Here is a 24,289-nt window from a genome sequence, read left to right as displayed (position 1 = left end):
GCGCCAGCACGGGAATCACTTTAAATTCCCGTTTTCAGTTCATTTCATGCTCTGGTTTGTTGCGAACGCTGCTCGAAAGAAGCAGAAACTTCAATTGATCGTTGCTCATTCGTTTCTCAACCGAATTTGCTCAAATTTGTTGCAAATCCAAGCTCTTCTCATCCATATTCCCGATCTATGTAATTTTCCTTCCAACTCACACCGGTTTTTATGAATTATTGGCATGTTCATTCACGAATTTCATGAAAATTCGAAACTTATAATGCTCAATTTGCTTTGTTTATCAAGTTTTATGCCATGAAATTGCTTGTTTATGTTTGTATATTTCCTTGGGAGTAGTTTGAGACTTGTTTGACTCAATTTGGCGAAGAAATGAACAATCCGCCATTGTTGGACCTCCTAAGGTCGTGAAAAACAATGTGGCTCGTTCTTGATGTTTTTGCTAGCAATTCTTGTTCAATTTGTCACAATAATCACTATAGTGTTGCAAGAAATTGTTTGATTGCTTGAAAAATGCTTATCATGCTCAATTCTAATTTGTGCTCTGTATTAGTACTACGTACTCTGTTTTTGCGAACATAGTATCATGCGGCTAGGAAAACCTTTAGATACTATAGAACCTTGATTTATGATGATTCTGCACAATGTAGCATGGCTAGACAACGAGGCTCCGGTTCACAGTCCCGAAACACTAGACGGGAGCATGAGCCCGTGGAAAACGACACTACACCGTCCACTTCGCTTGGTCAATTCCCAGAGTGGGATGAGCGGACCTTGTTCTTCTCCCCTGTCCACCACATTTCTGAGAGGGTGAGACGGGGAACCAAGTCGGGAAGGACGCGACATCACGGCTCTGGCTGCGATGGTCTCGGCGATTTGTATAGGATGCATATCGCCAGAGATCGAGAGACGAGACTCCTATGGGAGTCTTGCGGGTTGGTTGCCCTGTTTGAGACCTCCGAGGCTATGGTCGCCTCCAGCGGGGGTCATCACGTAGTACGCGCTCTGGTAGAGTTCTTTTGGGACACCACCAACACATTTCATTTTCCATGGGGTGAGATGATGGTCACTCCTACAGACTTCAGTCTCATCACAGAACTGGAGTTCTCTTCTGTGCCGCTGCCATTCGACGGCGGTATCGACGTCTTTTCTCCAGAGGTCGAGGAACTACTGGGGCCGATTGCTGTTCGGGCCCGAGCTGAGGTCGAGACGACTCAGTTTAGTGCTAGAGGGATTCGCCGCTCGACGCTGGCAGCGACTCTTGATGACGATGCGACCACCCGAGAGCAGCGGGTGCGCATCTTTGTGCTGATGTTATTCTCAAGGACATTCTCCCCTGATAGGGGTAGTAGGGCATTGCTTTACTATCTCCCTGCTGTTCGCGATCTCCGGCGGATCGGGACTTATGACTGGGCCAGCTTGGCCTATACTGACTTCGTTCGCGCACTGGGGGACTCGTGTCACCACCGGTCTCTTAGGACGAATGTCGCTTTGTCCGCTTTCTGGAAAGTTGTAGAGGTAAACATTATTCCCTATAAAATTTAGCCCTATATGTTTACTTAGCATTTACTCATGCTTTAGCCTTTTGTAGATTTGGTTCTATGAATACTTTCCTTCCATTGCGCCGGCGAGACCATCGCTGAGGGGGTATCCGGTGAGCGCCTCTTGGGGCGGCCACCATGTGGACCAGTCTACTGCACGCGTCCGGAGTCGGATCATCTCGGTGCGATTTTTGGCGCTTATCTTGCTCTTCTGCGATGTTTTACACATGTTCTTACCCGATTGGTATTTTTATAGGGACCTGAGGTAGTATACCGGCCATGGGGTGGTTGGACAGTCCCTGGATTAGCTGCACGGTACTCTGCTGAGCGCTGTTACTTTCTGGGGACCTACGGAGCAGTTGCGTATTTAGGAGAGAGAGTTGCTAGGCAGCACTCTTCCGATGTCTTTGTCGTTCCTGTTCCTCCACCACGCCACATGTTCGACGAGAGAGAGTTGTCGAGCGTGGCTAAGGAGCCTGGTTCTCTTTGGCGGTCCCATGTGATCCTTGGGCGGAGTTATGATGAGGAGCTACTTCCTTTGTTAGCTCCAACCCCCGTGCCAGCCGAGGATGTGAGGGTAAGATTCTTGGCTTTTCGTTTTTCGCTGAGTAGCCCCCTAGTAACACCTTACTGATTTCTTTTCTGTTTTATCAGGATGGTCCCACTGAGTTTGTGCCACCTCGTATGTCCATCCACTACCAGGGGATGTACGGGCCGATCGAGGAGATGATTTCTCCGGCTCCTGAGGGCGAGCGCTTCGTGGAGCGGTCGATTCCTCATTCCTCGTCACCAGACCAGGGTAAGTCTAGTTCTAATTCAGAATCTTGTATTCAGTTATCATGCATTTTTACTGACTTAACTTTCCTTGACAGTTCTCACGCGAGGTGGTTTCGGCTATGGCACGATGCATAGATGCCTTCCGGAGCCAACTCGTCCGGATGAGGAACGCAGCTACCTGTTGTCGAGACGACGCTATCCGAGAGGTAACTTTTCTTTACTTATTGTTTCTGCACTATGCTTCAATTTTCACCTTGTTTTTGATTTTTTTTTTTGCAGGGTCAGCCGATTGCTTCTCACACCCGTACGAGGCCTGAGGGGCGAAGAGAGCCAGCGAGGTCTAGCTCGAGACGTCGTCGCACTTCGTCAGGAGGTAGAGGTGGCCGTTCCGAGGCTGCTCGAGCCGACGTTGCTGAGGGCTCAGGGTCTTCTTCTGAGGAGGTTCCGGCTGTACCGTTAGGAGAAGCTACTTCGGCTTTCAGAGGTGGTGAGATGTACGAGGTTGGCTCGTCATCGCAGCAGCCTTCGCGGTCTCAGCCTCAGGTTGGCCTTGGCTGGAGCGGTCCTGTTTTGAGTTTCCCTCTTCCTACGGAGACTGGGACTGGTGCTGAGGCTGGAGCTGGTGGAGAGGTGACTCCTCAGACGGCGCAGTTTTATGGCATGATGGGCCTACGTCCTCAGGCGCCGTAATTTATTTCTGTATATGCATTTTATTTTGACTTTTATAGAACTTTGCCTTTGACTTGTTACTTAGACACTCTGTTTTGGAAATCTATTATTATGTTAGTGTATGTTAGTGTGTGCAAATGTGATAAAAATTTTGCGCAAAAATTCCGTCATTTTTATTATTGATGGAGGGTATTATCCGACTCTCTCCCCCAAAAGGAAAAAAATAAAAAGGAAAAATAAACGGAGAGAAAGGCTGATATTTGAATTTTAATAAAAAAAAATCCAAAAAAAGAATAAAAAATTAACTAAACATAATTGATATATTTAATTAATTAAGAAAAGGATAGAAAGATATTTAGAAGAAATTAAACGGGGCCATAAAGTCATTAACCGACTCCAATTTAATATCAAAACGCAAACTGAGCACGCGCGGCTGTCCTGCTGACTTGGCGCCAGCTGGCGCCGGCCTGTGGCGCGTGGCGCCAGGCGCTATTGCTAGAGTGTGGCGCCAAGAGCTGCTGTGTGGCGCCAATTTCGAGTGTGTGACGCCAATTGACGCTGACTACGTATTCCAGTCAGGTTGAAATTCCTCGTAATTTGTGCATAAATAGCCCCCTACTCAGCCGATTATTCACATAATTCCAGCGAAAAAATTATTCTTCTCTTTAGAAAAAATAGTAATCATGTCTTTAGCCACTAAAACCTTCACCCAATATTCTCATGAATGGTGTCGATCTCTCAATGCTAGAGAAAGAAAAGAATTGGATTTATTTCACTTGGGGGGGAATATATGGCATTAAAGGGGTAGATCTAGACATAGACTTCATACATACCGCTTTAGAATATTGGAACATTGACACACATTGTTTTAGAATAGGGTATGATGAAATTAGCCCTTTGCCAGAGGAATTTGGTGCTATTTTAGGCTTCCCTGCAATAGACCTGGTAGTGATCCCTAGAGTAGATGCATATTACTATAAGGATTTTGAGCGCTTCTTTAATTTGAAGGAAAGGGATTTATCAAGGATAGTGAATGGCAACGTGGTGAACTTAAAAGAATTCGCACGCTATTATTTTGATAAACCGCTTTCTGAATCTCTTCACATATATAGAAGAAGGGCGTTCTTATTCTGCATGCTTAATCAATATTGTCTTAGTAGTGGTAAAATTAATGAGGGTCGATCAATTATAACCACTGTGCTAGAATAAATTGAATCAGGGAGAAATCTGATGCCTTTAATAGTTGGAGAGACTATGATTGGTCTAGATGAGTTGAAAAGGGACCCAAAAGCACCTCTTCGCGGTTCTCCAATTTTATTACAGGTAGAAAAATAATATTTTTAATTGCAGAAATTAAAAAAATATATTTTTGTATTGTAATATTGATTTATTTGTATTGAATTTTTTTTTTTTTCAGATGTGGCTAATGGAAAGGCTAGGATTAATAAGCCCTCCGGACGACATTGAAAGTTATACGCCCACTTGCTTTGTAAGAAGAAAGAAGCGCATCCCTAAAATTGGGCGCCATGGGTGGAAGAAAGTCTTTGAATCACGTGACTTTGCTATCAAGTGGGTCATCCCATGGTGGAAAATAAAAAGGATGGTTGGTGTTAACAAGCAACCTTTCTGCCGTCTTCCAAGCTTGTCTCTCATGACATATAATTATCCCTGCAGAGTAAAGAGACAATATGGCTTACTTCAAAATATTCCTTCCGGGGATCTTCGTCCTCCCTATGAGTATCCCATATCTCAAGAAGTAGATAAATTTGACATGTACTGGAGCGCTAGACCTTTATGGGAAGTGATTACCCAAAAGGTTCCCCCTTCTTTGCCTAATGATGTGAAGAAGTGGTTGCTGAAGAAGTCTTCAATTGATCAGGGTAGGACCGATGTGAAGAATCGTCTAGGTGACAGGGTGACACCGGCCAAGGAACGCTTAGGTGCAAGAATTGAGTTCAAGACACCTATGATACCTAAGAAGAGGAATACTACTAAAGACAAGGGGAAAAGGAAAGCTACCACTACAGAAAAAAAGGTTTGGGTGGAAAAGAAGCATGGGGTGCTAGCGGAAGGGGAAACAATCCATTCCAAGATTGAATGTAGGTCCTCTAAAGGATGCCTACTAGCTAAAGTAATGGATGAAGAGGAGGAGGCAAAAAAGAATTGGAAAAGAGCAAAGAAGGAGAAGAAAGATTAGAATAAATTGCTACTAGAATAAATTCATGGCCTCCTGTCCTTGGAGGAGCGATCTTACCAATTACCTCCGATTCGACCTTGCTGACCACCCCCATCCCCCGATTCCAGCGCCGCTGACCTCCCCCCATCCCCTGATTCCGGCATCAGTGATTTGGAGGTGGGTGTAAGTGATTCGAGGACATAGAGAGAGGTCGAGATGATAGAGAAACGGGTAACGATGAAGGACGCAAGGGAGGAATTCGGGTCGGAGGAGTTTGGTGGATCTTCGGAGGGGTTGTTGTTCTCAAGCTTAATTGATTTCGCCATTAAAGGAGAGAGAAAATGGAGGAAAATACTTGCTAATTGTAGAAGAAAAATGCTTGAATTTTGAAGAAAGTGAATATGATGGAGGATAATTGTATTGTAATTGTAGGGAATAATTTCAAGCCTTTAAAATCCCACTAGCTTGAACCCCACTGTGATCATACACTAAAGTACGGTGGCGTCCAAAAGGGAAGAAGATAGAGCAAAAGAGTCGCCAACAAGTTTTTAAGAAACTTGTAAATCGTTCACGAGGTGAAGGTTACACCCCTTTAACGATCCAAGAGATCGCCAACTCCATAAGGTCATGAACCAAATAAGGGATCGGGGATGAAGGTACAAATCCAACCTAAAAGAGATTGAACCTGCCCTAATAATAGGCCTCTACTTTATTCTGCTCGTATTCATGTGCGCTTTCTGACTAACATACAATCAATAGGATTAACCCTAAACCTGTTTAATCTATGTTGGTTGAACATTAATGCACAAACAAATCTATTATTGGCGATAAATTGAATTATAATCACAATTAACCCTAAACAAGATTATTAATAATATTATTAAGCGTGATTACAAGTACCAAATTCCCTTTAAACATACATAAAAGGTGATCAAGCAATAAATAATAAATAGCATATTAAACAACATAATAAATAATCAATATCATGAATAATAATTATAATAATAATAATAATAATAATATCATCATAAATTAAATAATTATAAATTATAACAATTATAATCATGTTAAAGCATAGCAAGATCCTAGGCATGATACTAACAAGATTAATAACAAACCCTAGCATGTCACTAAACAATAAAAATCAAATCTTTAGCCCTAACATGATACTAACAATCATAAATATTAGGAAGAATATAGGAAGCATCATACTTTTAATCATACTTGATATTAAAATTACCCTAGACATGATGTTAGGAATATCATAATAACAATCTAAGCATGATTTCTACATCATAATATCAATTAAACCATTAAAGTACTTACTTGGATGCCTCGTACCTCTTTCTAATAACAAAATACACACGTTAGTAACTTCAAGGAAAATAATAAACAAAGCAATTAAATTAAATAATTGAAAGAGAAATTTGGGACCAAACCCTCAGAAATTAAAACCTTTCACGTCTAGGGAGAAGGCAACTTCGAATATGGCTAGGTGTTTCTAGATCTTGTGAATGCGGAATTTTGTGTTAAAGAATAAAGTTTTGAAAGAATGAATGATGATGCAAGTTGAAGAAAAAGAGATGAGTGAAAAGGATTATTTGACTGTAGATGAATGATGATTGTAGATGATAGATTTAAATCCGTCCATGAAAACGGAGTTTTGATACGATATTTATAGAGAAAAACATCCAAAAAAGATAATTTATCGAAACAGAGTCTGAAGATCACAGAAACAACTTGGCGCCAGCCCTGGCTCATTGGCGCCAGGACCAGTGGCTAGCGCCAGGCGCCAATGGCTGGCGTCTGGCGCCAATCTTGGTTCCAGGAGCCAAGGCCTGGGGTTGGACGCCAATTTGGAATTCAACGCGTTTTCGAAAATCTGATAAATTTCCCGTACTGGAAGATACAATAATATAATTTCAGTCGAAAATGCTATTTGATCTAATTAAAACTCTAAAGAATCCTAATTGAATTAAGAATGATAAGAACCTTCTAGAATGTTCTAGAAGACCAAAACCATTCCTAATTACATTAGGAATGATAAATTATATTAGGCCCTCCCCTAGATCATTGGGCCGTACTTAAAACTCAAACCGGGCCCAGTTTAGTAAATTGGCCATAAATTCCTCAATACTCATCGGAATTGGGCTTATAATATATCGTTGGAAATGTCTTTGCAAGCCCCATCCAACTACACCACTATTGAACCTATATCATGGACCAACCAACTGGATTGGCTGTTTTCTTAAAATAAAGTTTTCAAAAACAGAGAGAAGAGAAAAAGAAATAAAACTTTCCACAACACTAGACCTTTCCACACTTTCGTTTCATTCGATTATGATTCGACGTGAAAGGCATTCATCACTAGGTTTGGTTTTGGGGAGACACAAATGGGTGTCCACAGTAATATTGTTTGGAAGAAGGTGGTAAGTGGGAGAGGGTGTGATATCATGTGGGATTGAAATTGCAACTTCAAGAACACAACTTCCGAAACTGAGAGGTGATATAGAACAAAAACTTTTGCATTTTGTGTTTATTTTTTTGATTTTGATACTCTGTTTTTGTAAAAAAAAAAAAAAAGGTCACTTTTGTGAAAAAAAAGATTCACTTTTGTGTAAAAAAGGGTCACTTTTGTGTAAAAAAGGGTAACTTTTGTGAAAAATATAGGTCACTTTTGTGAAACCAATAATTTTATTGTACATCGAACATTTTACGAAAAGTGACCCTTTTTTCTTATGAAAGTGACCTTTTGTTTTACAAAAGTGACCCATATTTTTTCAAAAGTGACCCTTTTTTTCACAAAAGTGATGTTTTTTTTTCCAAAAGTGACCTTTTTTTTATAAAAGTGACCTATATTTTCACAAAAGTTACCTTTTTTTCACAAAACTGACCTTTTTTTCACAAAACAGAGTATCAAAATCAAAAAAATAAACACAAAATGCAAAAGTTTTTATTCTATAGCAATCATCACCTCTCAATTTCGGAAGTTGTGTTCTTGAAGTTGCAATTTCATTCCCAGATGATATCACACCCTCTCCCACTTGCCACCTTCTTCCCAACAATAAAATACAATTATCCTCCATCATATTCACTTTCTTCAAAATTCAACCATTTTTCTTCTACAATTAGCAAGTATTTTCCTCCATTTTCTCTCTCCTTTAATGGTAAATCAATTAAGCTTGAGAACAACAACCCCTCCGAAGATCTGCCAAACTCCTCCAACCCAAATTCCTCCCTTGCGTCCTTCGTCGTTACCCGTTTCTCTCTCATCTCGACCTCTCTCTCTGTCCTCGAATCACCGACACCCACCTCCAAATCACTGACGCCGGAATCGGGGGATGAGGGGAGGTCAGCGACGCTGGAATCGGGGGATGGGGATGGTCAGCAAGGTCGAATCGGAGGGGGACGTCGGATTCTTGGGAGAAGCTAAGGGAGTGGCGACGGTGGTGGGTGTTTTTCTTGGTGATGAAGTTACCCAGCCCGGCCCGATTTACACTAATTTAGTGTAAACTGGATGTTATTATGAATCGTTGCAAATAATATGTAACGGAGGTAGTATAAGAAATTCTAGGAGATATAAGGTAACAAGGGATTGGTTAAAACTTTTGATGCAAATCATATATACTTTCATAATAATAAAAGTAGTTTATCACAATCTCTTATAGAAAAATCTAGTGCACGATAAAACTATTGGGATGCAATCTGTGGCGATCTTGACAACTTTTTTGTTGGGGCCAATCGAAGTAAAGTTCAATTATTACTTAACTATCTACGATTTTATACTATTCATGTATTAGCATGACATGTTGTTTTTACTAATATATAAATGTTATCATAACATGATGGATAGGTGTTATAAAATTTTCTGGCAATCGACCAAAAAAAAAAAAAAAAATAGATTTTCACTTGTAAAAAATTAAATTTAGCATGATTTAGATATGGTGTATAGGTTAAAGTATAACTACAAAAATTAACGATATAAAAGTTACATTAGCAAGTATGAAACCTTTAACAACATTGCAAATAAGTAAAGTAAGAAGAAAAATGCCATTAAATTAGAAATGCAAGTATTTTTATTTGCTTGTGATGTAATTGTCTGACAAGTAGTTACATTAAAAACACTAATTATAAGTAAAGTAGTTTAAGTAGATAACAAATTTTGAATCAAAATCTAAAGGGGCCAAGCCCAGCCTTGCCCCTTAGAAGATCCGCCGCATGATGCAATGATAAACGTACAATTGGATGCGATTGTTTGACAAAAACCAATTCAATAAAATTTATGTGTTTGGTATTGTAGACACCCATTTGTGTCTCCCCAAAACCAAACCCAGTGATGAATACCTTTCACGTCGAATCATAATCGAATGAAGCGAAAGTGTGGAAAGTCTAGTGTTGCGGAAAGTTTTATTTTCTTTTCTCTTCTCTCTGTTTTTGAAAACTTATTTTTAATAAAAACAGTCAATCTAGTTTGGTTGATCCATGATATGGGTCCAATAGTAGTATAGTTGGATGGGGCTTGCAAAGACCTTTCCAACGATATATTATAAGCCCAATTCCGATGAATATTGAGGAAGTTATGGTCAATTTACTAAACTGGGCCTGGTTTGACCTTTATATACGGCCCAATGATCTAGGGGAGGGCCTAATATGATTTATCATTCCTAATGTAATTAGGAATGGTTTTGGTCTTCTAGAATCTTCTAGAAGGTTCTTTTCATTCCTAATTCAATTAGCATTGATAAATTGACTTTTGTTGACTTTTCAGAGTTTTAATCAAAATCAAATAGCATTTTCGATCAAATTATATGATTTTATCCTCCAGTACGGCAAAATTATCTGATTTTCGAAAACGCATTAAATTTAAGCTTGGCGTCTGACCCCAGGCCTGGCGCCTGGCGCTAGCTAGCCAGGGTTGGCGCCAGCTCTGTTTTTTATGCGTCAGACTCTGTTTTGTTTAATTTATCTTTTTGGCTGATTTTCTCTATAAATATCGTATTAAAAACTCCATTTTCAATCATCTACATTCATCTACAATCAGTTTTCATTCGCATATATTAATTCTCTCTTAATTTATTCATCTCTTCATCTTCCTCTTTTTCTAAACCTTGCTTCTCAAATACAAAATTCCGCATTCACAAGATTTAGAAACACCTAGTCATATTCGAAGTTGCCTTCGCCCTAGACGTGAAAGGTTTAATTTCTGAGGGTTTGGTCCCAAATCTCTCTTTCAATTATTTAATTTAATTTAGTTTGTTTATTATTTTCCTTGAAGTTACTAACGTGTGTATTTCGTTATTAGAAAGAGGTACGAGGCATCAAAGTAAGTGCTTTATTGATTTATTGATGTTATGATGTAGAAATCATGTTTACATTATTATTTTGATATTCCTAGTATCATGTCTAGGGTAACTTTAATATTAAATATGATTGCTACGATGCTTCCTATATTCTTCCTAATATTTGTGATTGTTAGTATCATGTTAGTGTTCAAGATTTGATTTTTTAATATGATGATATTTATCATGATTATTGATTATTATTTTGTTGCTTGATTATATTTTATTGTTATTGCTTGATCATGCCTTTTATTGCATGTTTAAAGGGAATTGGTACTTGTAATCACGCTTAATAAGATAATTAATAATCTTGTTTAGGGTTAATTATGATTATAATTCAAGTGATCGCCAATAATAGTTTTATTTGTGCATTAATATTCAACCAACATAGTTAAACAGGTTTAGGGTTAATCCTATTGATTGCATGTTAATTAAAAAGCGCACATGAATACGATCAGAATAAAGTAGAGGCCTATTATTAGGGTAGGTTCAATCTCTTTTAGGTTGGATTTGTACCTTCATCCCCGAACCCTTATTTGGTTCATGACCTTATGGAGTTGACGATCTCTTGGATCGTTAAGGGGTGTAACCTTCACCTCGTGAACGGTTTACAAGTTCCTAAAAAACTTGTTGGCGACTCTTTTACTCTATCTTCTTCCCTTTTGGACGCCACCGTACTTTAGTGTATGATCACAGTGGGGTTCAAGCTAGTGGGATTAAAGGCTTGAAATTATTCCCTACAGTTTTTGGCGACTCCACTGGGGAGGATTTCTATTTTAATTCCTGAATTTGTTTCGGCAATGATTTAGAATGAGTGGATGAGACTCGAAAAGTTCTAAGTATTTCATGTGCGTAATTTTGATTAACATTATTGTCATATGCATAAAAAAGATCTCATACAAAAGACCATCTGTAATGAGTTCAAAACATAGTATTTTACACACAGGAAATTTGAGAAATGTCTTTCACAACTAGGACTGAAATAACACCGCGCGAAACTGAAAAATTTTATCGAGCACAGAAAGCTGCTGAGGCATGTGGGAAGTAGCGTCAGGGGCCAGAGCTTGGCGCCAGCTTTTAGTTGTAGCGCCAGACGCCAATATTGGCGCCAGGCGCTACAGTTAAAATCTGACGCCAGTCTCTGATTGCTGGCGCCAATTTCCCCCAATACCGAGCCAGAAATATGCGTTCTAATTTCAATCGGTTTTTCGTATTGTTTGCTCGATCCTACTTCCTGATTGAATTTTTTCTCACTTTTCTGAAACCCATATGTGTTCTACATATGGACATAACCCTCTGAGAATTCATGCTCCATCTACCCGATTGAACGCTCCGTGCAACAACGGGTACATCCGAGATGTTGAATTCACCAAACCATGGAAGCGAGTTTTTTCTAAAACTCGCGGTGTCTCATCCACCCGCGCCAATCCTTCACGGTTAGGCTTCCGCGCGGTGCATTCGGACAATTAACCATGGACCCTCTATTGACTAAACCATATCCCGAACTTTAGAGAACTAGAGCCATGGTTAGGTTGCGAACTCATTGCATCATATTGTGCCTACTTGACTAAGTGTGCATTATTTGTTGTGCATATATATTCTATGCTTCTCTTAACCGTTTGTTTGACTTGTGTTGAGACTTAATAAATTAATGGCTTAAAGAACTTTGCCTAATTAATTAATTAATTAATAATTAATTTGAGTCATTAGAATTGACCTAGTACGACTTTAGGCATACCCCGATTGACTAATAACACCGAAAACAGTCCTAGACCGAAGCTCCAATATTGGCGCCAAGGTCTGAGCTGTAGCGCCACATCATGGAGTGTAGCGCCTGACGACAGCTATGTTGTCTAGCGCCAAGCTTCACAGTGCGACGCCAGTCCTGTCGCTTAGCCGACAGTTTGGATTATTGGTCGAGTCATCACTTAGAGTCTAATTAATCAATTTGCTAATTAATTCGGTTAAATTTTGCTGTCAATAGTACTTATTTGAGTCGATGATCGAGTCTAGTCACGTAGTCTAGCCACATGGTCATGACACGAGTCTTAACATGCGACCTACACTCACTAGTCTTAGCACACACTTCGTACATACTCTTTTCACACCATGACCATGTCTTAGGTTCATGCATGAGCCGGTCTTTTCCGTCATTTGAGTTGGGGGGTACATTCTATTCCTAATTCTTCATATCCCTCCATCTAAATCTTCTTTCACATTCTTCCATCTCTTTTCACTTCCTCCATCCATTGCATGTTGAATAAAGTTTGAGTCAAATAATTAACAATAAATATCCCCAATTTCCTTTTCCACAGTACTTGGTCGAGGAGAGAAGGGAGATTAATCAAGGACAACCTCTTTGTTCAAGTCTCACTTTTTGATAAACCGATTCGTCAAAAGAGGAAGGCTAAGAAGATAATGGCAACTCAAGAGGAAGTTAATGAACTTAGGAGTCAATTGACTAACGTGACTGAGACACTGAAGCTTCTCGCACTCAAGATTGATGATCCCGTGAAGCAACAACAGATGGACCTCATGCAAGAGAGCCTAAGCAAGTTGTCTAGCGATTACAAGTTTCAAGAGCTTACATCACAAGGGGTCTCGGTGGACAAAGATCTTCTTCCGCAGAAGTTCAATGCCAACGACAACATCCCAAAATTCAAGGCAACAGATAATCCTTACTTTCATCTAAGAGCTTTTGAAACCATAATGAGTATTAAGGGTATCGATAAGAAGGTTTTTCCCTCTCTGTTCTCACTATCTCTTGAAACCGTTTTCCAACAATGGTACTTCTCCCTTGACAAAGAGAAAACCTCTACTTGGGAATCGATAGTAAACGCTTTCATTGATAGGTACAAGTGCAATATTCAAGTTGAAACCGATCATAGACAACTTGAGATGCTAAGACAAAAAGATAATGAAGGTTTTACTTCTTTCTTTAATAAATGGAGGGAAACTTCCGCCAAGATGATTGAGGTCTCCACCGAAAAGGAGTCTGTGAGGATGTTTATCAAGAATCTTCAAGAGAAGTATTCGAAGCATTTCAAGCTAGTGGGATTAAAGGCTTGAAATTATTCCCTACAGGTATATATATTTTTTTCACTCTGAGAAGAAATCTACAGAAACCTCTCAAAGAAACCAAGTTTAATGTACATTCAAAGCCTATAGTTGTAGACACCCAAATGTGTCTCCTTAAAACCAAACTCAGTGATGAATACCTTTCACGTCATTTGATTCTCGAACGAAGCAAAAGTGTAAAAAGTCTAGTGATGGGATGTTTTTATTTATCTCTTAATTCTGTTTTTGAAAATATTTCTTTTCTTACCCTATTTTTGAAAAACGTGCATTTCATTTTAGTTTGGTCCATGATATGGGTCCAATAATGGTGTAGATGGATGGGGCTTGAAAATACCTTTCCAACGATATATTATAAGCCCAATTCCGATGAATAATGAGGAAGTTATGGCCAAAATACTAAACTGGGCCCAAGCCGAATTTTACCACGATCCAATGATCATGTGGAGGGTCCAAAGGTATAATCCTATTCCTAAACTAATTAAGTTTAATTAGAAGCTTCTATAAGTTTTTAAAATATCTTAATTATCCTTTTTGAAAAGATAAGATTAAAGAATTTGAGTTAAATAAAAACTTTCCTTTTCTTAAATCCTAATTCTATTCGAATTTAAAGATTTAAAAAAATAGTCAGATATTATTTTTGTGCCTTATAATATTTATACAAATTTTATATGGTTGGATAGATCTTAAAATTATCTTTCCAATAATATATTATAATATTAAATCCGAGTTATAACGAAAAAGATTTGAATGAGATATGAAAGTCTATCCAAAACTGATACTGTCCTACTATTTCGACCATATCTTTTTATCTACAAAATATTTTAATCTGATTCTAATTTGGTTGGAAAGTAGACTTTAAGAGCTTTCCAACTACATATTATATGTCTTATTTGAACTTCTGGATCAAAAGATAAGATAAAAACAAATTCCGCAAAAACTGTTGTCCATCGAGTTTTATTTCGATTCGAATTCGGATTCTTTTTTTTTTTTCGACTCTCTTTTTTCCTATAAATAGAGGTCATATCTCCCCCTTTTTCAATCACCAACTCTCATCAAGAATTTCTTGATTCTCTCTCCTTCTTTTCTAAGCCTAGCTTTTTACAAACACAATTCCTCATACATTAGCACTAGACACACCTAGCCAAGTTCGAAGTTGCCTTCGCCCTAGACATGAAAGGTTTGATATTTCTGAGGGTTTAGTCTTAAATCTCTCTTTCAATTATTTAATTTAATTGTTTGATTTTATTATTTCTCTTGAAGTTACTAACGTGTGTATTTTGTTATTAAAAAGATATACGAGGCATCCAAGTAAGTGCTTTAATTGATTTTATTGATATAGAAATCATGTCTAGGTTGTTATTATGATTCCTAGTGTCATGTTAGGACGTTTTGATCTTCCTAGTATCATGTTTAGGGTAATAACTATAATTTCTAATATCAAATATGATAATTGTGATTTCTGCGATGCCTTCTATTTTCTTTCCTAATATTCATGTTAGTATCATGTTAGGGTTAAAGCTTTGATTTTTATTGCTTAGTGACATGCTAGGGTTTGTTATTAATCTTGTTAGTATCATGCCTAGGATCTTGCTATTATTATTTTTTAACATGATTATTTTAATTATCATTATTATGATTATAATTGTTTTAATTATTATAATGATTATGTTGCTTGATATTTATTGTTATTGCTTGATCACACCTTTTATGCATGTTTAAAGGGAATTTGTACTTGTAATCACGCTTAATAAGATAATTATTAATCTTATTTAGGGTTAATTATGATTATAATTCAAGTGATCTCCAATAATAGATTTATTTGTGCATTAATATTCAACCAACATAGATAAACAGGTTTAGGGTTAAACCTATTGAACGCACATGAATACGATCAGAATAAAGTAGAGACCTTTTATTAGGGCAGGTTCAATCTCTTTTAGGTTGGATTTGTACCTTTATCCCCGAACTATCAGTCATGGTTCTAGACCTATTAGAGTTGACGATCTCCTGGATCGTTAAGGGGTGTAACCTTCACTTCGTGAACGGTTTACAAGTTCCTAAAACTTGTTGGCGATTCTTTTGTTCTATCTTCTTTCCCTTTGGATGCCACCGTACTTTAGTGTATGATCACAGTGGGGTTCAAGCTAGGGGTAATGCTTGAAATATTCCCTACAATAGTCCTATACCTTCAAGCCAATGCTCTAAAATTGTAAAGTCTAAGATTGATTATAAGCAGTATACTGACTATACTCTATCATATAGAGATATTGCAATGTATTAAAAAACGCCTCTAAGATATAGGTACCATTTGCCACCCCTCTTTGACAATAGGCAGATGTTCCTAAGTAATTCTATTTGTCATCCTTTAATTAATTAAGAAGATGTAATCAAGAATCAAGATGATAACAGGATTTCATTTAAAATTTGAAGTGAAGCCAAGTAGCAAACCGACCAATTTAACCCAGAAGTAAAGGCAACCATGGTACATTTAAGTTTCAATCTACACTAATCAACAATTCATCATGGGCAAATACAAGTTTATTTGCCAGAAAAACGAATTTTTGTTAATCTGGTGGCATTTATGTAAATATATTGAAAAAACGTAGTTATTTATTTAGTATTTTTGGTGAGCTGCTCAAATACTGTTTGCAACTTGCTTTTATTGTTTGGTAAGAAAATTACACATGTACCCATCAACTAGTATATAAAAAGACGCATATACCCCTCCACTAGTACTTGAAAATTCAATTATACCCCCAGATAAACAAATTGGAGAATTAATTGGGTACAACTCATGCATCATCTAGATAAAACCTAATCCCTACTCGACGTAAACAAATTAAAACTGAAACAAAAATAAAATTCATATCAATCAAATGTCTTAAACAAACCAAATCCCATCATGGATAAAGACCGATTCCCCAATTGCATTAAAATTTAAAAATCACAAGAAGCAAGAGGTGATGTACTTCTTAGACCTCGTTCTTTAGAGCTGCTCTGCTCTGCTCTACTCAAAAGAAATCTGCTATACATTGCTTTGCACTGCTCTGCTCTATTTTCAAATAATAATTAATAATAATAATTAATATTCAATAATAATAATTAATATTGTATTGATGATAATAATTTATTATTTTAAATAATTATAATAATTATTAATATTAAAAATAATTATAATATTTATTAATATTAATAATAATTAATATTTATTAATCATAATAATAATTAGTAATAATTATTATCAATAATAATCGAATCATATAACTAATATATAAAGCTAAACTTTTAGCCTTGCCACGAGACAACGACACTTGGCGTTCCAACTTTTCACCAAGTGTCACGCCACGTTTGCAATAAAGATAATTTTGACACATATGATTTATTTGTTTAATAAAAAAATTAAATAGATTTGGATTGACTTTGTAGGATAAAAAAATTAGTTTAGATAAAATTTTAGGATAAAATTGTTAGTTTAGTGTTTTGTTTTCAATAAAATATCAATATATGTACAAATTATATCATAACACTAATATATAAAGTTAAACTTTTAGCCAGACGACACTTGGCGTATCAACTTTTCGCCAAGTGTCACGCTACGTAGGATAGAGTTATATAGAATTCAATTTTTAGGATAAAAAAGTTATTAGAATTCTATTTTCAATCAAATTTGGATGAATTTTAGGATACAATTGTTAAGTTAGAATTTTATTTTCAATAAAGTACCAATATTTCATATGTACAAATTAAATTATAATTTTATTTAAAAAAAAAATATAACACTCATAAGTTATCATATAAATTTATTTTTTGTATCATAGTATTTTTTTTGGAGCGAAGGAATTTTCTCAAAATGCACCACATCCATTATTTATAATATATTCTAATCAACTAAAACAATATACTTTACAATCTAATATAATGTTATTATTGTACGTGTGTAGACGTGTCAATCGGGTCAGGTCACAATCATATGTTTTAAAATTTGACATATAGATTAAAAATTTATCTTAAAATTCAATAAATAACCCGGGCATCGCACGGGCACAAAACTAGTATATATATAAAGGGGAGTTTTTTCCCGATTTTTAGAGAGTCATATAGAATTTAATTTTCTTAACGCGCCACATAGGATTATAAATTTTAATTGTAGCCAATAAAATAAGATAGGAAAAATGGAAAAGAAAAATTCAACCTTTCAACTTTTTCCTTACAAAAATCCAACTTTTTGATTATTCCTCAAAAATCCAACCTTTATACCCCTCCTTCTCCAAGAGATCCATTTGACCTTTAACCTGTTTAACAGGTTAAAAAGATTTTTTTTATTTTTTTATTTTATCACTTTCCTTTATCACTCATCCTCTTTCTCTCTCCTCTCTCCTAAAATACGAAAAAAACCACTGTGCCGGCGCCACCAATTTCGCCACCACACAACAACCTACCTTGCAGCCCCTACTCGCCTCCCCACCTAGCCACCTCTATTGTACTTCCGGCAAGCATCCACCAAAAAAACCCACGAGTTTTTCCCAGAAAATTTAAAGACCACAAAAAAAATTGAACCCATCTCTCTGTTTTTGAACCCGCGATTTTCGACCGACGAGAACTAATTTGTGCTCAATTTGGTAGTGGGTTTTGTGGGTTCGTAGGAGGTGGTGGTTTTTGTGGGATTTCGTGGGCGTGTAGGTGGTGGTTTTTATGGGTTTTGTGGGTTCGTGGTAGGTGGTGGTTTTTGTGGGATTTCGTGGGTTCGTAGGTGTGGTGGTTGTTTGGTGATTGTGGCGGGCGAAGTGGTGATTACGGGTGGCGAATGGGTGTTGTAACTATTGACGATTGAGGTTGGTGGTAATGGTGGACATTTGGTGTTGTGGGCTGTGAGTGGCTTGTGCGGGTGTTATGGGTGGGTTGTGATTGTGGGTGGCGAGGGGAATGAGGTTGCCGAGTTTCGATGGCTGGTGGGTACTGGGGTGTGGGGTTGTAGGGTTTTCCGGTGGGCGGTGGAGATAGGGTGGTCAGGGAATGAGGGAGGGTGGGGCTTGGTTTTTCTGATTTTTTTTTATTAATATAATTATTTTTGTTTTTTAATAATTAAAAAACTAATTGACCAATTAATGGCCGACACGTAGCATATGACTTACAAAAATGGTCATCAACAGGTAATGGATCTATCGGAGAAGGAGGGGTATTAAGGTTGAATTTTTGAGGAATAATCAAAAGGTTGGATTTTTGTAAGGAAAAAGTTAAAAGGTTGGATTTTTCTTTTCCATTTTTCCACTAAGATATTATTAATTACTTTTAAAATAAAATATTTCAAATTCCATGTAAGTAAAATTGTCAATTGAGATTTTTAAGTTTAAATTAATTAAATATAAAATATTATCTTTTGATATTATGAATTTTATCTAAATATATAACAAATTTTAGCACATAATAAAAAAAAAATATTTTTTTTAAACAACAAACTGTGCATCGCACGGAATTCATCTAATATTTAATAAATCAAACTATTAAGAATTATTATTTAATAATATTATTAATTAATAATTTCTAATAATTATAACAATTCTTTCAATAAATAAATAAATAATAATAATAACGATTAATAACAATTTTTTTTATAAGCATTTGATATTAGAATCACAATGTGTAGAAACATTTAATGTGGGTATTGATTGTTAGTTCATTGAGTTGAATAATTTTTCAAAATTTTCCATACAATTTATGAATTAAAAAAAATGGTTGTTTTCAAATAGTACTTTGTACTTCCTCAGTTCTTTATTACTTGACCCGCTTTGACTTTTACACTATTCACCACCCCTTCTTTGACCGTCTTTTGTGAATAATATGTAAGGAAAAATATATTCATGTATGATCTTTTTGGATTTGTCTTAATAAGTATTATCATAATATATAACTTTTATAATTTTTACTTATGGAGAATTTAAGTTATTGATCGTTAAAGTTTTGCATTGGCAAGCATGATAAAAGAAACAGGTCATGTAAAAAAGAACAGAGGAGTATATTTTTATTTTGAGGGTTAAAAATATATGTTTAAGATTTTAAATTTTTTGTAAAATTAATAAAAGTTAACGGTTATCTTTTATCTTTCTACTATTAAAATATGTTAAATATGGTACACATTTATTTATGTTTTCACTCAACTAATTCAATGGTATATGCACTTAATAATAATAATAATAATAACAATAACATTAATAATAATAACATTAATAATAATATTAATAATAATGTTGAAATATGCTCTGCTCGGCTCGGCTCTACTCTACTATCCTGAAATCTGCTCTGCTGAAATTTAATCTTATCTTCTCTGCTCTGCTAGTCCCTGCTCTGCCAGAAGCTCAAAAGAACAGGGCCTTAGTAGAGTGTACAATACACTTTTTTTTTTTTTGAAAAGTGCTACAAGAAGAAAGACATTCAATTAGAGAGAAATGTCGCATCAAGGAAGACTTAACTCTCTAATGGTCTAACAGTCTAAGATTCGAATATTATCAAGTGATGGTAGTTTTAAGTCTTGAAACTTGTATTCATAGTTAAGGATCTTCTTATTTTACCCCTACTTCCAAATATTAACCTCGTAAAATCTAGACTAAAAAAATCGTGAAGGAAACTTAGGGTCTGTTCACTTCAGCTTAATTATAGTCTAGTTCAATTCAATTCAGCTCCAATCAGTTCAATTCGGTTCAATTCAGCTCCAATTAGTTCAGTTCAGTTCAATTCAATTCAATTCAGCTCTAATCAATTCAGTTCATCTCAATTCGGTAAATATGAATCGGCCTTTAAAGCTATTCACACTTGAGTAGAAAGAGTAGAATGAGAAAGAAAAGGGGCTACTGAGCTGGGCTATACTCTTCCTACTTCCTAGTCTCCTACACAAACAAAAAATTTCGCCTCATTGTCTTGCTGTCTCTCTCACAAATTTGTTCTGTGTTGCCTCTGAAATCGTGCAAAGCCTAAAGACCAGCTGCACAGCATCAATCTCTCTGCAAAAACACCCTTTCATTAAACAACACAAACTGCTAAACAACAATTTTTCTCATTCATTACTCTCCGATTCTCTGTTATCTCATTTAAAATCCAATATTTTTTTTTTTGAGTTTTTTCTTCTCTCTCCTAGGGTTTGAATATGGTGATTTTCTCTGATTTTGAAGATGCCCATTTCCCCAAACTTGCTCAATTTCTCTTTTGCTTGAAAACCCATCATTTCTTGGCGTTTTTAGCAAATGGGTTTGCGCCTAATTGGTAATTACTTGATCTTTTGCTCAATTGAAAATTTAAATTTTGAAGGGAATTATGTCATTTTGTTTTTTCCTGTTGATAATTGCTTCTGGATTTAATTTATGATATATTCGTTGGAATTTTTTAAACTATGTCTGCTTGTTATAATCGTTTAATTTCTTCTAATTATATACATTGCCCTGTTTTTATGCTGCTCCATGTAGAATTTTAAACTTTGAGATTATCCAAATTAATACTGATGTATTTAGGGTACATGTATAATTTGCTTATTAAACATGTACTTCAAAATTCAAGGCCAAAACTTGGATATATTTCATGTAAATTGATTATACTTACAAATGCAAATAATGAGTGAACCCTATAGTGTGGATTTATTTTTATTGTAATGTAGTACTACTTCATAGTATTTTGGCCTTATGTACTTGATGATATTCAGTTATAGTTGGATATTGGATATTTGACAATTCAGATTGGATATAGGGTATTGGAAATTCTGAATTATGGGTGTCAAATTTATTGATTTTGGATTGTGCTTAAGCCTTTCAAAGTTTTTACAATGATTTATCTTAGTTTCAAGGAGTTCTATATGCAATTTCATAGAATGTGTTTTTAACGCTTAAACTGTCTTTTAAAAAATAAAACAATTTTGGAAGTGATGTGGTTATGCTACTAATAAATGTGTCTAGCACATTTAAAATTTTAAATGCATTGTCTACCAATTACCAAGGTGTCCTAGTGATATCCTTTCTCTACGTGAGGATAGCTTGTTTCTTTCACAATTATGATCTCAATCTTTTTCATCAATTCTATGTCCAATTATTGTCGTGTGGCTATATCCTCATGCTCGATTTCTTGTTATTATTGCCACAATGTGATTAGCTACTTCAGTTTTTTTTTTTTTTTTTTTTATTATTTTTTTTTTATTACAGCCTTTTCCCCAATATTTGCCCTGAAGTTAATGAATCATTCTTAAATCTGTTAATAGTGATTCAAGTCAACCATTCTGGTAAATATTGAGTATTGTGTTTTGAGAATGTTATGCTGCATGCTTGATGGGCTCCTTGTCTCTTTACTTTCAGTACTTGATGAAAGAAAGTCCTAGTACCTGACTGCCTGCTACCTAGGCCACAATTGAAACCATCTAGAGTCTTGAAGAAAATAGAGGAAGAACTTGTGTGTATCATGAGCTGGTCTTGTCTGAAAATCAATTTGTGCCTGTTAAATAATCACATTGCTCAGAGTCAGTAAGTCTGTATTGGTCGTATAGCAATTTGATCATATTTAGTTGCACCGTTAGGTCATGCCTACCAAATGCATCACTTGTTTAGATATTATTTTAGCGAATAGCGATTGTACATATTTACATGTTTGGCTTGGATATGTTTTGAATTTGGGCCTGGTTTATGATAGATTGTCAGTTATCCGACTAGTGTGCCCATTGTGGTAGTCTTGAACTAGTTAGGATTCATGGGTAAGGCTAAGTACATCTGAATTGTTATTTACCTTTTGTTGGTTGCATACTTGGTAACCATTGTTGTCAGTTTGTCACTTAGTAGGCTCAAGGTTAAACATGGACTGTGCATGTTTTTTAAGTACAGTGAGCTTAGGCAGTTATAAAATTAGATTTAGTAGGGCGATTATATTCATATAGACCAAAATTGGGCATTGTAATCTATAAGCGAGGGAGATAATTGTACTTGATGGTGTTAATTCTAGGAGCGTGTGTTAATCAGCTGATCCAATGTAGTTATTTAGCTGCATATTTTCCAATGTTTGTATGTCAACATTAAGCAAGATGATTGTCTAGGGTCAATTAACTTTGGGCAAATATTGGGGAAAATGTTGTTTATTTTTTTAAAAATGTAATCAGATTAAAATCGAGCTGCCTGCTACTTACATATTGGCTGGAACATGTTTTTGCTGTATATTCCTGCATAGGATGGAATAATTTGCAATTTCTGTTGGAGTTCATTTACATGGTCTGTGTGCTGCTTGCCTCTCTGTTTAAGTGTGTGCCTCTTTCATTTTGTTTACTTAAATAAATATCATAAAAAATCCATGCTTTATAGTTATGTGGATGAATGTAAATTAATAGAATTTTTAATTACACTTTGTTTAGGTTGTTAGATGAGTGCATAGGAAAGTACTCCACCATTTTCTTCCCTCATCACTTCGATTACCGATTAATCTCCTCCTTTCATTGCAATAAATACAGAGGAATAGAATTCCATCTCTTGATCTCAATGTTACTTGTTGATATGACTAATTGAGTGTGCAGTTAAACTATCCTTCTACATGATTGTTATGAATGACGCCTAATTGTTTGTTTTATTTATGCAACCGTTTTCTGCTCACTGCATATTATGTAGCATTACATATTTACATTGTGTTTTAACAAGCAAAATCTGTATCAATATTAGGTCCTGCAAGAGCCACCGAGATCTTGTAACACAAGAACGAGTACCTTGCGGTACGTTGTTAACGTTGAACTTAATGGTTTGACTTTGCATTGATTTGAATTGGAGGAAGTGGTGCAAGGGTGGGTAGGGGGAATGAAGCAATTGGTCCGTGGAACTCTGGTATGTATATCGAAATTTTCTGTAAAGTATTGGTACACTTTATTTATCTGGATTACTGCTAACATGCTGCGATTCATGTAAGCGATTAATGTATTTATGGAGCTGTGTCACCATAGCCATTTTAGAACTTATGTATTGGTTATTCTGGGGTGATATTCTTTTGGATATGTTCTAGGTTGTAATCAAGAAAAGAAATTAAGTTTATCGTATTTTCTGCATTTTATTTCATCTCTAAAGCTCCTAGCTCTCTGTTGAGGTATAGAAGAACCACATTACAAAGGGCATTGTTGTCGTTCAACACAGCACGGAGGGATTTGATCGACCCTCCAACTGGCTGAATGAAGCAATAACTTATAAATAGCAGCTTCTTTGTGCACAATTGTTGCCATTTTAATATCCATTTGTGTTCCATTTGCGGACATTAGATTTGCTGTAACAAACTCGGCTTCTTTGCAGTTCGAATCGAGGATAATAGTCCAGGCGAAAGGGTCGTTTGGTAGTATAATGATAAAGAACATTAAGGACTCGTAGAGATCTTATATTAAGATGTACGGAGTACTCCATAAGCAAGCAAGGCTTTAACTGTTGGAACATAACTAAGCAAGCCAGCCATTTTGTTAGTATATCTTTGGCCATGGTAGCCCTTATATAACATTCATGCTTTGGCTGTGGTAGGGGTTTAATCAATGGATAATCATCAATATCATTCGTAAGAAGTTTACAAACCTTAATGTCATAAAAATCCTCAAGTAGTTCATCTTCTCTTCCTTCCATTAAGAAACAATACTTGTTACGTCTAAAGCATTTCAGGATGCTCTTAGCTACTACATTCCTGTAGAGATACATAACATAACTTACACAGCGGATCTTATGGCAGAT

General features: G+C 36.0%; 1 long non-coding RNA gene across 1 annotated transcript; it reads left to right on the top strand.

Annotated features, from left to right (window-relative positions):
• The first annotated feature begins 20,406 nt into the window (after positions 1–20,406).
• On the top strand, positions 20,407–23,786 carry LOC110689958. The gene is made up of 2 exons (XR_002504975.1): positions 20,407–20,834; positions 23,252–23,786. It is a non-coding gene; the product is annotated as an uncharacterized LOC110689958 (long non-coding RNA).
• The last annotated feature ends 503 nt before the right edge of the window (positions 23,787–24,289 follow it).

This window comes from Chenopodium quinoa, unplaced genomic scaffold (genome assembly GCF_001683475.1).
Source record: "Chenopodium quinoa cultivar QQ74 unplaced genomic scaffold, ASM168347v1, whole genome shotgun sequence".
Classification (NCBI taxonomy): Eukaryota; Viridiplantae; Streptophyta; class Magnoliopsida; order Caryophyllales; family Amaranthaceae; genus Chenopodium; species Chenopodium quinoa.
Note: the sequence above shows the minus strand (reverse complement) of the source record. Positions and strands in the feature narration are given on the sequence as shown.